The sequence below is a fragment of the Tupaia chinensis genome, unplaced genomic scaffold (assembly GCF_000334495.1).
Source record: "Tupaia chinensis unplaced genomic scaffold, TupChi_1.0 Scaffold000622_1, whole genome shotgun sequence".
Classification (NCBI taxonomy): Eukaryota; Metazoa; Chordata; class Mammalia; order Scandentia; family Tupaiidae; genus Tupaia; species Tupaia belangeri.
The window spans coordinates 96,092-114,163 of record NW_006160142.1 but is presented as its reverse complement, the minus strand read 5'-3'; the positions used below and the strand labels follow the sequence as shown (position 1 = coordinate 114,163).

Genomic DNA, 18,072 nt, shown 5'->3' with positions numbered 1-18,072 from the left:
GAGGCCCCTTGGCCAGCCATGTAGCCTAGTGGTCCAGGAAGTCAAATCCCACATGGTCAACCATGTGGTTCAAATCCTGGCCCAGTGACTTGAAAAATACCCCAAATAAATGTGTGTGTACATGCCCCAAGCCCCTACAGATGAAGAAATGTAGAAGGGACTGTAACATGATTATGCCCCATTGAGGGGTGCTTTCTTCCTCCCCTCAACCCTCATCTGTATCTGGCAAGTGCATGCACCCTCTGGCAATTTAAAAATAAAATAAACTTAAAAAATAAAACCAGAGGTACTAATCATTGTTGATTGACGGGGTGATATTAGACAAATCCTTTCATCTCAGAGTCAGTACTCTCATTCACATTTTACTCACAAAATAACCCAAACAAAGAAGAAAAAAAAATTCAAGCCACTTTGCGGAGTTATAATAAGATTCAAATAAGGTGATTTATATGCAAGCAACACAGAACTGCAGAGTAAGTGAATACTAAAGAGTTATTCTGAAATGGCTTATAGTAAGGGTTGGTTTATTTATTGTGGTTGGATAATAGTATATTCCTACCCCTTTACTTCTAAAAGATGAGGAAGCTTTTACAACTAAAGCAGTAAGACACTCTCCCCACAGCTCTACGCCCCTGAAGCCCCACTGCCCCACGTCCTGACTTCGGCAACAGCATGCTGGGCATGATCAAGAACTCGCTGTTTGGGAGCATAGAGACTGGCCCTGGAAGGTCCTGAGCAAAGGGGAGAAGGAAGAAGCCTCCTATGAGGAAAGAGCCTGTGAAGGACGCAAGTCTGCCATAGTGGAAGTGACAGATAAGCCTGTGGATAAGGCTCTGTGCAAAGCAATGCCCAAGGTCATGAAGTACATGGGGGGCACACTGACAAAGGAATTGGGTTATGGATGACAGTCTTTATTTCCTTTGCAGTGTTCCCCAGTGAAGACGGCTCCCTTCAGAAGACACTGAAAGTCTTGGTTCCAGATTCCAAACCAATTTCAAAGCAACCCTCTGAATCCCAGTGACCAAAGCATCAAGATTGAGGAGCGAGGGAACCAGCAGTTAGCGTAATGGCTATGTCGCTGGACTCCCACGTAGTCAACCGCGGTTCATGTCCCGGACCCGGTGGCTTAAAACTCACGCCAGGTGCGTGTGCGTGCGTGCCCAAGATCCCGAGAGGAGAATGGAGGAGAAGGGATTGCGGCGTGACCATACCCCCTGGGGTGTGATTTCTCGCTTTCTGTCTCTCTGTCTCTGTCTGGCGAGCGCACGTGCCCTATAGCGAAAACTTCTCCAAAAAAAAAGATTGAGGAGCGAGAGAGCATCACAGTCTAATCTATGCAGTTTGGTGATTATGTCAAGGAGGCAGACTACGTAACTCACCGAGGGCACAGCCACCTACAAGAATGATGTCTACTTCTGCACAGGTATGACCCTCCCATGAAGCCCTACGGGCATTGCAATGAGATCTGGCTGATAAAGACATGAGTGACTCACTAAGCCAAGAACTTCCCTGGCCAAAAGCATCTTTCCCATTGAGCTAGAAAGTTCTATGGCAGACCAGAAAAATGCTAGCAGCATTTTCCCAGCTACCAGGATCACTAAAAACTGATGTTTCTAATTTATTGATTTTGTATTTTTGTTATTGGGGTAAAGATGTGATTTTTAGTATGATCTTTCACTTGTGATTCTTACAAGAGCTTTGTCTAAAAAAGAAACTAAAAATAAAATCTTAGACTTACACACACACACACACACACACACACACAAAGAAAAAAACTAAAGCAATAAAACAAAAATCAATTAATTCTGAATAAAAGACAAAAGTTAGGTGGTAAAGAATAGGCGATTGGGACCAGAAGTTGGCGTAATGGCTATGTCGCTGGACTCCCATGTAGTTGACCGTGGTTTAAACACACATGCGTGCCCAAGATCCTGAGAGGAAAATGGAGGAGAAGGAACTGTGGTGTGGCTATCCCCCCTGGGGGGGGTATTCTTTGCTTTCTGTCTCTTTGCCTCTCTCTTTCTGGAGAGTGCATGCACCCTATAGCAAAAGTCTCTCAAAAAAACAAAAACAAAAACAGGAGATCAAATAAATTTAGATGGAGGGGAAAAAAAAAAACAAAAAACAAAAAAACAAAAAAACCTCTTGGTGTGACCAGCAGATGGCATAATGGTTATATCACTGGACTCCCACGTAGTTGACCACAATTTGAGTACCGGACCCAGTGGCTTAAAAACTCACACCAGGAGCATGTGCATGTGTGCCTAAAATCCCAAGAGGAGACTGGAGAAGAAGGGACTACAGAGTGGCCATCCCCAGTGATTTCTCACTTTCTCTCTGTCTCTCTGGTGTGAGCGCACATGTCCTATAATAAAAATCTCAACAAAACAAAATAAAAACAAATAAATAGAAAGTGAAAGGGAGTTCCTAACAATCTAGCAACTTGAATATGTAGGAAAAGAAAAACTGGACCAGCAAGTGTCATGGTGGTTAAGGTGTTAGATCCCACATGGCTAACTCCACAGTTTGAGTTCTAGACTCAACAACCTGTAAAACACAGCAGGTGCTTGTGCATGTGTGCCCAAAATCCCAAGGAGGAGAATGAAGGGGAAGGGATTATGGTGTGGTGCAGTGTGGCCATCCTCCTGGGAGGGTAATTTCTCATTTTCTATCTCTCTCCAGTAAGCATACACACCCGATGGCAAAAAAATCTAAAACAACAGCAAAAGAAACACACAGGTATTAATCACATTATCATATAGACATCATAATCTGGCGCATATCAGGTGAAACTTTTTTCTGCAGAACCCAGCAGCAAGATATGACATGAACTATAAGAAACTAGTATTTGGGGAACCAGTAGTTAGTGTAATGGCAATGTCGCTGGACTCCCACGTAGTCAACTGCGGTTCGCGTCCCGGACCCGGTGGCTTAAAACTCACACCGGGCGCGTGCCCAAGATCCCGAGAGGAGAATGGAGGAGAAGGGATTGCGGTGTGACCTTCCCCCCCTGGGGGGTGATTTCTCGCTTTCTGTCTCTATGTCTCTCTCTGTCTGTCTGGAAAGTGCACATGCCCTATAGCGAAAATCTCTCTCAAAAAAAAAAAAAAGAAAAAAAGAAACTAGCAGTTGGCATTCTTAATTTTTTCAGTAAAATTCAAGTTTGATAAATGTATTTTAGGTTAAAGTGATGAAACTTCTTAAATCAGATATGTTCAGTTATTTGGCCCAAATAAAAACTGTGTTTTGATAATGGGAAATTAAAACTTTAAATTGTTAGCACCTACAACACCCTTTTCCCCAAAGTCAAAAATATCTAAAACAACAGCAATAGAAAAAATAGAAAAAATATGCACAAATTAGTTTTCACACATTGAACAAGACAATTATTTTAATAATTCTAGGTATGTTCTATAATAAGATTATATTCCTTAGAAACTGTTATGTCTACTTTTCAAATTCTACTGTGAAAAAAGACTGTAATTTGTTTTCATCATACTAGAACCACTATTTCCTTGAAATAGCAAATTTAAAGAACTGATATTGGAACCTTGCAGTTTCAGGGCAGTTAAATATGTTGAGTATGGTCTCAAATAACAGTCTGGTTTATGTTACCATGGCAGCACTTCCTTTCACTGTGTCTGCTCATGAACTATCAGAAACAGATAAAACTATGTATTTGCTAAACTATGTTTTAGAGTGCATAGCAAAAAGGAACTTAATTTTAACTTCTCAACTAAAGACTTTACCTCTGCATTACTGGGCTTAAATGATGGAACACAAAGAATTCTAGAAATATTATTTTAAACTAGATTCACCTACAACAAAATAAATATTTTGTGCAATGGAAACAGGAAATGTGCCTTCTCTCATTTTGCCTTTTGGAACTCCAAGTCTTCTTTACTTAACTTGGTAGAGAACCGCTGAAGATTTTGAAGAAATTAGAAACATTGTAAGAGCTGAACTTTAAAAAAATGTTTCTTAAAGAAGTTGTAAAGAACAGATTAGAGAAAAGGTAATGTTCACCATTTCTGTAATGTTTGCAGGTACCTGCCCTATACATTTTAGTAGAGTTGCCCACCTTATCTATCTTTTCAGTGCTTTCAGAACCACTGAATTAAAAAAAAAAAAAAAAGAACTGATTAAAATTGTATTGCACTAGGCAATACATGTTTCTCAGTTAAAATCTAACCGTTAAAATGTTTCAGTTGGGTTTTATACAAATTTAGAAAAATAGATGTCAGACATCAATGCTAACATTTTAAAACAAAGCTAAAATCAAACCAAAACGTGGTGGACTCTCACATGCCTAACCGCAGTTGGGACCCAGACCCGGTGGAACACCAGGCATGGATGTGTGCATATCCAAAATCCCAAGGGAGAATGGAAGTGAAGGGATTGTGGTGTAGCCATCTCTCCTAGCCATCTCCTCTCTCTGTCTGTCTCTTCTCAGGCGAGTGCATGCACCATTATTGCAAAAACCTAAAGAAGAGGGGAAAAAAACCAAAAAACAAAAAAAGAGTGAAGGTGAAATAAAAGTAATTTTCAAACTAAAATTGAAAGTATTCTTTATTAAAAGACTCTCACTAAGGAAATCCTAAATGCATAAACAATGATAAACAATGATACTGGGGGCTGGACAGTGGCTCAGTGATAAAACCAGAAACTGAGGCTGATCAGAAGGTTCCAGTTTGCACTGGAGACCACCTTGACTATGCTGGGTACATATGTGCCCGTGATTCAGGGCTGGCTAAGGCTGGAGATAGATTGTAGCGTCAAGATCCTGTTGTAGGGACCAGCAGTTAGAGTAATGGCTATGTTGCTGGACTCCCACATAGTCGACCGCGGTTCAAGTCCTGGACCCGGTAGCTTAAACTCACGCCGGGCACGTGTGCGTGCGTGCCCAAGATCCTGAGAGGAGAATGGAGAAGGGACTGCGGTGTGACCATCACCCCTGGGGGATGATTTCTCATTTTCTGTCTCTCTGTCTCTCTCTCTGTCTGTCTGACGAGCACATGCACCCTACAGCAAAAACCTCTCAAAAAAAAAAAAAAAAAGACCCTGTTGGAGGTGTTGTCTCTCTGTCTCTCTCACTCATGGAAGATGATAAATAGATTTTTTTTTTTTGGAGGGATTTTCACTGTAGGGGGCGTGGGGCTCACCAGACAGACAGAGAGAGACATAGAGACAGGAAGTGAGAAATCACCCCCCAGGGGGGATGGTCACGCTGCAATCCCTTCTCCTCCATTCTCCTCTCGGGATCTTGGGCACGCACGCACACGCGCCCAGCGTGAGTTTTAAGCCACCGGGTCCAGGACACGAACCGCGGTCGACTATGTGGGAGTCCAGCGACATAGCCATTACGCTAACTGCTGGTTCCCAATAGATATTTTTTTTTAAGAGAGAGAAATTAAAAGAAAAAAACACTGAAACTGGTAACTATAAGGATAAATCTAGATTCAGAGAGAATATATAAAATCATAATGAAATGCATAATGTGCAGCATTAAAAACAAAAGTGAAGATAACATTACCAAAGTAATAAAGGAAAAATAATGGGATGACGGAGTTTTGGCAGTGGATTTAAAACTAACAAAGATAAGGAGGGAAGGGGAGATGTTTTCAACTGAATTGTGTTACCCCCAAATTCCTAAGTTAAAGTTCTCCACCAACAATGTGACTGTACTTAGAAACAGGGCCTTTAAGAGGTAATTAAGGTTAAAGGAGGTCATACGGTGGAGCCTTAAGCCAACAGGACTGGTGTCCTCATGAAAGAAGAGAGAGAGAAGGAGCAAGTGAGCACAGAGAAAAGGCCAGTGAGAAGGCATTCACTCCAAGGGGAGAAGCCTCATAAGAAATCAACGCTGATGATACCTTGACCATCAATCTCTAGCCTCTGAAACTGTGAGAAAAACAAACAAACAAAAAACCTTCTGTTATTCAAGGTACCCAAACTGTGGTATTTTGCTATGGCAGTCTGGGCAGATGCATTACTAATACAGGAGAGAACTAGGAAAAGCAAAACAAAAAGTACAAAATAATATGGTAGAAATAAATAAAAATATTAGTAATTATAACAAACAAAAAAGTCCTGATTTCTTCAATCAAAAGGTGAATTATAAACTGAGATTTTAAAATAAATCTGGATATATGCTATTCACAAAACAAAGACTTAAGGACAGAGTGGTTGAGAGATTCACCAACCAAAAGAAAAATAGCACTTTACGCCAAAAAGAATATTATTCGAGGGACCAGCAGTTAGCATAATGGCTATGTTGCTGGACTCCCATGTAGTTGACCACGGTTCGCATCCTGGACCCGGTGGCTTAAAACTCACACCGGGCGTGTGTGTGTGCGTGCCCAAGATCCCGAGAGGAGAACGGAGGAGAAGGGATTGCGGCGTGGCCATTCCCCCTGGGGGGTGATTTCTCGCTTTCTGTCTCTTTGTCTCTCTCTGTCTGTCTGGCGAGTGCACACGTCCTATAGCAAAAACCTCTACACACACACACACACACACACGAAATAAATATGATTAACAAACAATTCAACAGACACAGAACATAACATCCAGCAAGTAGAGAACAAACATCCTCTACAACGACTATATATTTATGAAGATCTGTTATGTGCTAGGCCATAAAGGAAGTATAATACTTTTCAAAGGATCAATATCTGCCAAAAGTTAGTCACGTGGTGGTTAAGGTGGCTGAATCCCACATGGTCCACTGCTCAGTTGCATGTCCTGGACCTGGTGATTTGAAAAACAAGCTACGCACATCTGCATGAGTGCCCCAAATCCCAAGAGAATGGAGGAGAAGGGACTATGGCATGGCCATCCTCCCTAGGGAGTGATTTCTCACTTCCCTCTCTACCTCCCCCCCCCCAAAAAAAAAGGGCAAAAAATTAACTGGAAAATGTTTAATCTAAAGTCGTTGGAAAAGTCATGATACATTTTTACATAGAAAAACACATCATGACTTTTCTGATGACCCAATATTTAAAACATTACTTAAAACCTATGACTCAAAGAAGAAATAGTAATGAAAGTTAATAGGTACTTAGAATAAATGATAATGAAATACAGAATACAACTTGGTATGCAACAAAAGTAGCAGTTATAAAGAAATACATAGCTTGGGGCCAGCAGGTGGTATGGTGGTTAAGGCGCTGGACTCCCACATGGCTGACTGCAGTTAGAGTCCTGGACCTGGTGGCATGCTTTTTCACTTTCCCTTTCTCTCTTTCTGGTCAAATTATAAAATGATAATAACAAATAAAATTAAATAAGTAAATAATTCTTTTAAGAAAAGAAATATATGACTTTAAGTGATTATATTATAAAAAGGTGTATGTCTACCTTATGAAATAGAAAGGCAGAATAAACATATTTAACTACCTGTGTAACTAAGTGTATATAAGGGGGGAATTTCAAAAAGTTTATGGAAAAAGGGAATTAAAGTACAAGTTTATTTTAGTACAAAAATCTTGAAATCCATGCATTTTTTTTCATAATGTGCATATGACATTTTTAAAGATCCCTCACATATGCATTGATTTATTTCTAGGCTCTCTTTTACTCCATTGATCTATTTATCAATACTGGTGCTAATAATACCCTGTCTGGGTTATTCTAAAATTTATATTAAATGTTGCTACTTATTATAAGGCTAATCTCCCATCTTGCTTTTCTCAAGGGTCTTGGCAATTCTTAGCTCTTCGCATGTCCACATAAATTTTAAAATTAGCTTGCTGTTTGTACCAATATCCCACTCCTCCATATCTTACACCTTAAACTCTATTGAAATTGTTTGAAACTGCAGTGATCAATTAGGAAGAACTGATATCTTACCATACAGTATCTCCATTCTTGGGTCTTTATGCCTCTATAAAGGTTGTACATCTTTTCTTGGTGATTCTTATTTACCTCTTTTATAAATACTATCTTTTAAGTGTTTTCATTTTTCTAAATTATTACTACCAATACATAGAAATGCAACTGAATTTCTTAAATAATTACTCTAACTAAATGATCCTGTTAAATTATTAATTCTATTAATATGACCATAGTGGATTTCTTTTTTTGCCAAAGAGAGTGAGTCAGAGAGAAAATACCCCTCAATGAGGTATAGTCAAGCAGCAATCCTTTTCCTTCATCTCTCCATCCTATCAGGATTTTTTTTTTTTTTTGAGAGGTTTTTGCTATAGGGAACGTGGGCTCGCCAGATAGAGAGAGACAGACAGAAACCGAGAAATCACCCCCCCAGGGGGGATGGCCATGCTGCAATCCCTTCTCCTCCATTCTCCTCTCGGGATCTTGGGCATGCATGCACATGTGCCCGGCGTGAGTTTAAGCTACCGGGTCCGGGACTCAAACCATGGTCGACTATATGGGAGTTCAGCAACATAGCCATTATGCTAACTGCTGGTCCCATCCCAACAAGTTCTTCACCTTATAATCTGGCCTTGGTCATCCAGGATCATGGGCACACACATGGAAGACTACATGTTTAGGCTGACCTTGTGATATTAACCTAGGACCTTCTGATGTTCTCAGCATTATGGAGTTGTGCCACCAAAGCTGCCCATACCCTGCTTTATCATAAAAATTCACTCTATTTGGACAGATCTAGGATGTACAAGAGGAATGACTTTAAGAACTGGTCAAAATTTCGTCTTACAGGATTCCTCATGGCTCCTGCAAACTAGTGATTTCAGGGTATAAGAGAAATGAAGATTTCCTACTGATAATTCAGCCTCCAGCAAACAAGCTAGAGTGGCAAGAGAGGCAAGAAGCTGAGAGGTTTTTGCTATAGGGAACGTGGGCTCGCCAGATAGAGAGAGACAGACAGAAACCGAGAAATCACCCCCCCAGGGGGGATGGCCATGCTGCAATCCCTTCTCCTCCATTCTCCTCTCGGGATCTTGGGCATGCATGCACATGTGCCCGGCGTGAGTTTAAGCTACCGGGTCCGGGACTCAAACCATGGTCGACTATATGGGAGTTCAGCAACATAGCCATTATGCTAACTGCTGGTCCCATCCCAACATACCTGACATTCTTTTCAAGCCACTAGGGCAGGGACTCATACTGCAGATGGCTATGTTGAATACAGCTCCCTACACACAGGTCTTAACCACAGTGCTTACCACTGCACAAGCAGCCAGTCCTACAGCAGATGTTTTTACATATACAATCTTACCATGTTAAAACAGCTTTGTTTTTTTCTTTTCTTTATACCTTTTCCTTCTTTCCTTACTGTACTCTACTTAAGACTCTCAATAAAATACAAAGAGATGTGGCAACAGAGGGTATAACAGTTTGTGTTAAGTAATAGATGTCATATGGCTTTTGTAGAGAAACTATCAGTTTAAGGAGGTTTCCTCTATTCCTAGATATTCAATAATTACTAGGTGAACAGATGTTGAATTTTTTTTTTAAAGAGAGATGTTTCCTAAAGTGCATTCATCGGAGAGACGGAAAAAGACAGAGAGACAAAAAGCAAGAAATCACCTAGAGGGAGATGAGTCCAGTGACATCACATTTACGCCATCTGCTGGTCCCTCAGCATGAGTTTTAAGCTGCCAGGTCCAGAACTTGAACCATGGTCAACTAATGGGAGTCCAGTGATGTAACCATTATACCATTTATTGGTCTCAGGTGATGTATTTTAACAATACCTTTACTGCATCCTTAGAGATGATGACATGATTTTTCTCTTTTTATTTGTAATAATAGATTATATTAATTCATTTTCTTCACCTCACATTGTGGAATAATTGAGTGATATTCGTTACTTATACACTGCTAGATTCTGCTTCTTAATATTCTGCTTGAGACCTTTGCATCTATATCCATGAATAAGCCTTGACTGTGACCTTCCACTTTCAATCTCTATCAAACTCTGGTATTAAAATTAGGCTAGGGCCAAACAATGGCACAGCAGTCACACAACTGGCCACCAGTCTTCTCTCTCTCTAAGTCATATAGAAGAAATAACAAACTTAAGGAAATTGGGGAGTTTAATATTGGAGCTCTTTTCCTGTCACCATTAGGCAAATCTTAGCTATAACGTACTTTGAATTTGAAGGAGTTTTGTTTTACTACTGACTCGATTTCTTCAGTTATTTTAGGATTTTTTTATATTTTCTACTTTTCCCTCAGTTTTGCAAAGCTGTTTTTTCCTAGGTGCTGTTTTTTACTTTTCTTTTTGCCAGAAGGCATGTGCACTCATGACAGACAGAGAAAGAGAAGAAGAGAACACCTCCCAATAGGGCATGGTCAATGTCACAATCCCTCCTCCATTTCTTCATTCCCAGTAGGATTTTGGACATACACACATATATATGCTGGTGTGGTTTTTCAATCCACTGGGACCAGGATTCGAACTGCAGTATCGGCCACGTGTCTCTGGCTTCCTTGACTACTGGGCCACAGAGCCCTCCCTTCATAAAGTTGTTCATGATATCCTCTTTGCAATATCTAAACTTGTCATCTCTTTTGATTTTTATTATTTATCTATGCCTTTTCCTTTTGTTCTAGATCATTTTTGGCAGAGGCTGGTCAATTAGAGATTTTTTTTAGAGAGATTTTTGCTATAGGACACGTGTACTCACAAGACAGACAGAAGGACAGAAAGCTAATTATCCCCCAAGGGGAATGGCTATGCCACAGACCCTTTTCCTCTGTTCTCCTACTGGGATCTTGGGCATGCATGCACATGTGCCTGGCGTGATTTTGAAGCCAGAAAAAGAGAAAGTGAGAGAGTGAAAGAACCACCAATTCTGTGGTTTCAGAATTTGAACCACAGTTGGCCATGTGAGAGTCCAGCAATATAACCACTACAAAATCCGCTATCCCAATTTTATTAGAATTAAAATTTTTTTTCTCTGCTTATCTATTTTAATGTTTACACAGTATGATAGTCATGAGACCAGACCCTGGAACTTGACTACTTGTGTTCAAATTCCAACTCTTCTGTGACTTTAGACAAAAATATATAAGTTCTATCTAAATTTTCTCAAACTCTAAAATAGAAATTATTATACTAGTATATTGAATAAGTTAATAAATATATACAATAGTATACAGTACACAGTAAATTTTAAGTGTAGGCTCTCAGTAGTAGTAATAGTGCTGTTTCTAAAAAGGCGACTACTAAATCACAACCGGTACAGAATTTTTCAATACATGTTCAGTTAGAACAGTATAATAAAATGGTTATAGGCATGTCTTTAAGGTGTTACATAATGTAGCTGTTATTATTATTGAGCAAATTTATCTAACTAACAAATATAGACTAGAAATATCTTTTTTTTTAAGAGGCTCTTGCTATAGGGTGCATGTGCTCACCAAAACAAGAGAGAGAGACAGAGAGACAGAAAGATAGAAGTCAGCCCTTCCCCCCCCTCCCCCCCGGGAGATGGCCATGCTACAATCCCTTTTCCTCCAGTCTCCTCTCAGGATCTTGGGCATAAACACACACGCGCCCGGCATGAGTTTAGGCCACCAAGTCCAGGACTCAAACCGCAGTTGACTACATGGGAGTCCAGTGACATAGCCATTATGCCAACTGCTGGTCCAGAATAGAAATATCTTAATTTATGTGACTAAAGAATTAGAGGCCTACACAAAAAGATCTCTAAACCACCATAAAAAAGAAATACAAATTATAATGATATATTGCTTTTTATCAGATTAAAGATGTTTAAAAATATATTGCCCAGTGCTGGCTAAAGTATAGAAAAAACTTACAGAGAAAAAACTATTAGTGGGCAGACAATATTGTTACTATCCTTTTGAAAGGCAAATTGGAAATATGTTTTAAAAAATATGTACATACTCATTACTGTACAATTTGACTAGAAATTTAACTCAGGAAGAAATGAGATGAGGTAAGTGCAAGAATTTTCACAGGAACAGTGTTTATAACAAAAAAATAGAAAATTAAATGAACATCCACATGTTGCTATTAAATAGAATGAAATAGAATTCTACATTAAAATGAAAAGAGGTTGAGCTTGTATTTTTTAAAAGAATTATTTCATCTTATTTAATTTATTATTATTATTATTATTTAATTTGACCACAGAGAGAAAGTAAGAGAGCAAGCCGCCAGGTCTAGGACTCAATGGACAGCCCATGGACAGCCATGTGGGAGTTAAGTGCCTTAACCACAAAGTCACCTGCCAGCCTGAAAGTTGAACTTTTAATAAGCTATGGAATAATCTCTTTCTCTCCTTCCTCCCTCTTCCCACCCCTAACATACATTCAGAGGACAAGACTGACTATCTTTGCCTACCCTGGAACATTCAGCTACAACTGGAAAGAACCTTGGTTTCTGCTACAACCATGTTAGAGGGCAGGGAGTAAGTACTCAGACAACCCAATAAATTATTTCTCTCTAAAGTCCTTAACCTCAGAGAGCTCACACCTCTCTGGTGGGAGGAGAAAACCTGTACATAACATGTGATATACACTGTATAAAGGTAACAAAATGCTATAAAAACATGAAATGTGTGCAAAAGCAGGGGCTATTTGAGAGAAGACTTCTGAGCTGGGCTTTTAGGAACTGGTATCTTCGTAGACAGAGAACTAGGAAAATGAATTGTAGACAGAACAAAATAAGCGAAGAACTATTTACAATATACTGGAACAGCAAGTATTCTAGGGAGGGTAGGTCATGGGGTAAAGAAGGAAAAAAAGCTGCAAAGTCAAGTAGAGGGCAGATCAGGGAAAACACACTAAAAAGTCTGGCTCTTATTTAGTATGTCATATGATTTACTTTATTATAAAGTTCATTATTTACAAAATCTAAAGTAAAATGGAGCTCAGAGACTCTAACTTTACCATGTCATACAGCTCAGTCTTAGAAAAAGAACATCTTTTTCTAATTCTCCGTGTTAACCCTTCAGTTTATATAATAGTTCAATTTGATGAGAGATGAAGAAGACCTGTACTAGGCCAATATTATGGTAGAAACTGAAAAAAAAATGGCCAGAATCAAAAAGCAATTTAGAGCTGGATCAATGGGCTAGTAAAGATAGTCGATCCCACATAGTCTCAAACCCAGAGACTTGAGAAGTACTTGTGTGCATGTGTGTCTAAAATTTTAAAAGGAGGGAAAGATGAAGGAAAAAGGATTATGGAGTGACCATTTCCCAAGGGAATTGAGAGGTATTTTCTTCTGAGTCTCTCTGGTGGGCACACATACCCTCTAGGCAAAAAGAAGCAATTTCTAGGTATTTGTTATGAGATTATGGTCAACTAATTTCAATTTTCTGGGTCTCATTTTCCAGATTATAAAATAAGGAAATTCATCAAGACAATCTCTAAATTCCTTTCAAATGTAGGAATATTCAGGGACCAGGAGATGGCATAATGGTTAAGGGTACTGAACTCCCACATGGTCGACCACAGTTCAAATCCCGGATCTGGAGGCTTGCTTTCTCACTTTCCCTCTGTCCCTCTCTGATCAAATTTTTTAAAAATAAATGAGTCCAATAATTTTTTTTAATGTAGTAATATTTAAATAATTAGGCGCTGACTCAGTTCTAGCTTTAAATCCTAGCCAGATCCTAGAAGAAGAGAGTGCAATCAAGTTCAGTTCTGGATATGCTGTGAAGACACTTCTACATCTAGTAATTAGTTGTTAACTCAGGTCTGGATTTTAGGAGACTGATCTAGCAGTTACTAGAATATAGATGATATAGGAAACCACAGGAATGGATAAAATTACTCAAGAAAACACTGAAACAGCAAGAAAGACAAAATAGTGAACACTAAAGTTTAAAAGGTTGAGTAGTAGAAAAAAAAGCTGTAGAGTCCAGGCAAGTAAATAGAGAACTAAGTGTAGTGCTGGACAAATCAAGGAAAAGATGACTCTCTAGAGCTAACCATATCATATGCTACAGTTTTAGACTGGATAAGAAAGACATCAATGGATTCAAATGTAAGAAGGGTGGTGCTTAATAACTGTTTAAATCCCACATCTTCACTGAAACTATTTCTGTTTGCATAGTACAACTGACTGTAGCATTCCTTTGGCAAGGAATTTGAATATTGTTTAAGACAACAAATTGCTCTATTATTCACACTATTGCAAATAAAATACAATAAAACCCCATCATATCCCTGCTTAAAAACTTTCGCTGACTGGCCTCAAAACTGAAGTCCCAAATAACAGCACAATATTTACTAAGCTTCATATTCTGGATCACTCTGCTTTCCCACATTCCTCACCCACAGAGAATGCCTACTTCCCCAAGCTGCAAGTGAATTATATTACTGCCCTTTGGCTTATGCTGGTCTTCTTTATTTTCCCTACCTACTGAAAACCTATTTTTTTTTCAGTTAACTTTAAAAGCAAACTTTTCCATGAAATTTCCCCAAATGTATTAGATAACAATTATCTCTTCTGTGATCAGACAATCCTTTGCTCACACTGTCATTATCATATTTCTTTCTTTCTATTCTGTATTATGTTTAATTGCCTCCTTACTTATTAAAACTTAAACTCCTTCAAGCCAGGAACATTTCAGGATGCCCACTATACTTCACATATACTGGACTAGCAAAAAATTCACTTACTTTATGTATTATATCTTACTTAGCGGAATTTCTCCCCCTACATACATATAGCACTTCTCCAAATACCGTATGCCTCATCGCAAAACCTGGTTCCAAAGCTTATAACATCTTTACTTTACTGTTTAAATTTCAACAATATTAGATTTTCACAAATCTACTATTATATTAAAGCTACAGAATCCCTGTAATAATTTTATTCAAGTGGGTTATCAATTAAGTTTTTTCTTCAGAGAAATGCTTTTAATTAAAACTTGATGCCAATAATCAGGCAACCCCATTGCACATATTAAGAAATGAGGTATACTGGGACCAGCAGTTAGCATAATGGCTATGCCGCTGGACTCCCATGTAGTCGACCGTGGTTTGAGCCCTGGACCTGGTGGCTTAAACTCACGCTAGGCGCGTGTACATGCATGCCCAAGATCCCGAGAGGAGAATGGAGGAGAAGGGATTGTGGTGTGGCCATCCCCCTTGGGGGATGATTTCTTGCTTTCTGTCTCTGTGTCTCTCTCTGGTCTGTCTGGCGAGCACACGTGCCCTATAGCAAAAACCTCTCCCCCCCCAAAAATAATAATAATAGGTATACTGAGATCACAGAGTCAGTAAAATAAGTTCTTAATTTATAAGTTTTAAATTCCTAGCTGAGTGTTTATGGTGATTTGTTTTTGACAAATTATAAGAAAATGTTATTTTACTCAAATAGGGTTCTTTATAATAGCTTACATCATAAAACTGAATCTTAATCCCATTTCGTGCTCACACATACACAAAATCCAACAGTATTACTATGGCATGCAACTTCTTCTCTCATTACCCCACTTCCTTGTATCCGCACTCTTCTATAATCTCTTCTCCTTGGGTACGAGCTAGACCTAATAATTAGTTGCTTCTAACAACAAATTCGACAAAAATAATAGGATGTAATTTCCAGGATTAGATTACAAAATCCTGGAACTCCTACTTTGGACTCTCTCTTTGGATCTTATTACTAGCTTGCTCTGAAGAAATCTAGATTCCATGTTGTTGAATGCCCTATAAAGAAGGTCATGTGGCAAAGAACTGAGCTAGAACTCAAGCCCTCATTGCAATAGCCTACAAGGAACTGAATGAATCCTGAAAACAAGTGAGCTTAGAAGTATATCTTTTCCTATTTGAGCCTTGTTATGACTGCAGCCCCAGTCTGCAACTTGATCTCAGTCTTCTGAGAGACCAAGAGAAAGGGATCCTGGTAATCCAGTCTCAGGTTCCTAACTCACAGAAAAGGTGGGTAAGAAATGTTCATACTTGAGGCCGGCAGGAGGTGTGGTAGTTAAGGAGGCTGGATTCCCACATGGCTCAGCTGCAGTTCAAGTATCAGACCTGGTGTCTTGCTTTCTCACTTTCTCTCTCTCTTTTGCTCTGTCCCGCTCTGGTCAAATTAAAATAAAATAAATGAATATATAAAATTAAATAAAATAACTCCTTAAAAAAAAAGAAATGTTTTTACTCTAAGTCATTCAGTTTTGGAGTAATTTGCTATATGACAACAGATAACTAATACAACCTTCTTTTAATTAGTTATAACATGATAACGTATCCTAATGTTTGCTACTCAGGGTGTGTCCATGGACTAGCAACATCAGGATCACCTGGGAGCCGGTTAGAAATGAGAAACCCATCCCCCAGTCTAAAACTGCTGAATCAGAATCTGCATTTTAACACGATTTCTGGGTGAACAGTATATTCAAATTTGAATAGTACTCACCTAGAAAATTCTTTAGTCATCTAAAAATATAATTACATTGCTCTTTTATCTTTTATTCTAAATACTAGTGAGAGTTCTGCTACCAATTGGAATACAGAAAGTCACAAGAGAATATAACTTTCATCCTAACATGAATTAAGTAAATAATAAATAATCAACCAATCTACGAAATGATAATTTTTAAAAAAGAATTACTAGGACCAGCAGAAAGTGTTACATCACTGGACTTCCACGTAGTTGACTATGGTTCAAGTCCTGGACTCGGTAGCTTAAAGCTCACACTGGGCACATGTATGTGCGTGCCCGAAATCCCGAGAGGAAAATGGAAGAGAAGGGATTGCTGTGTGACCATCCCCCCAAGGGGGGGGGTGATTTTTGCTTTCTATCTCTCTAGCAAGAGCACATGCCTTACAGCAAAAATCTCTTAAAAATAAAAAGAATTATTTATTTAATTTTATTTATTATTATTTTTTAATTTGACCAGAGAGAGAGGGAAAGTAAGAAAACAAGTCACAGGTCTAGGACACAAGCACAAGTGGTTGTCCATGTGGAAGTTCAGCACCTTAACCACCATGCCACCTGCCAGTCCCCAAAATGGTACTATTTTAATAAGTTCATCAAAGAGCTAAGGCTACATGGCAACCAAATAAACTGAATTCTAAAGTATGACAGGGTCTCTTACACAGAGACATAATATGTAAACTGTTTCACCTTTGGCAGAACACAGAAGTAGCAGGCATAAAGAAGGTAAGAAAAATAACTCAAGTATTGATAGATTCTTAAAATCTAGTGTGAGTTAGCATGACAGTTTTGGCATTCCTAGACAGCAGAGTCTGCACTCACTAGCCTGTTCTTCTTCCATGGGCCTCCACCTGGTTCTGAGGAGGAAGATAATAGGATTAGCACAAGACCTAAAAAAGATACATTTAGAGATGGATGTGCAGACCCTGTCAATGTCTGAGGCTAGAGCAAGGACATTAGGCAAAGATCATCCATGCTCTAGGTCCCAAATGAGCACAAGGTGGAGATCAGGTGTCTCAGAAGGACAAGTGCTAACCTGTCTGCACCCTAGACTCATCTCTAATACAAACAAAAGCTGTCTGTCACTGCCAGAGAGACACCTTCTCCACCCTGTTCCCAGACAAAGGATGGCTGCTGTTGCAAGAGAAGTACAAAACTCAGTCCATGCTAAGTCTAGACTATATGCCACTAGAAGAAGTGCAGAAAATCTGCTCATGCTTAGATCCTACAATGATAGAGACCTGCTACCTGTGGGAAAGGAAATGATCACTCACCTGTGCCTAAGAGCTCCCATTGATACTAGGCAGAGTTTACATATCATGATGGGAATGAACAGGAAATTGGCTGAAACCAGAGAACAGTGTTTTCCAATAAGGACATTCTATGACAGTATCTGTGTTGTTCAACATGCCAGACACTAGCTCCATGTGAAGAAGTGGCTATTAAAGGGTACAGCTCTAAGCTCTATACTGAGTAGATGGAAAGGCTATCTGTTCCTGGGGAAGGCAAGGAGAGCCATACTCCTGAGGCACAGGCATAAAGATCCTGCTTAAGACTAAAACTGGAAGAGAAGAATAAAGAAACCTACCCCTCTAAGATCTTTGCATCAAGTAACAAGCAACAGCAATCTATTGCTATGGGAGGGATGAAAACACAGAGACTGATAGCTACCTCTCCAGCTTCCAATATGGCACAAGCTAAAAGATAAAGGTGCAGCAGGA

The 18,072-nt window shown here is 39.2% G+C and overlaps 1 protein-coding gene and 1 pseudogene across 1 annotated transcript in view; one reads left to right on the top strand and one right to left on the bottom strand.

Moving 5' to 3' along the window:
• Positions 1–18,072, bottom strand: part of FOXN2 (forkhead box N2) — an 84,360-nt gene that overhangs the window by 16,539 nt on the left and 49,749 nt on the right. The gene's annotated exons all lie outside the window — the stretch shown is intronic.
• Positions 673–1,484, top strand: LOC102482028 (heme-binding protein 1-like; annotated as a pseudogene).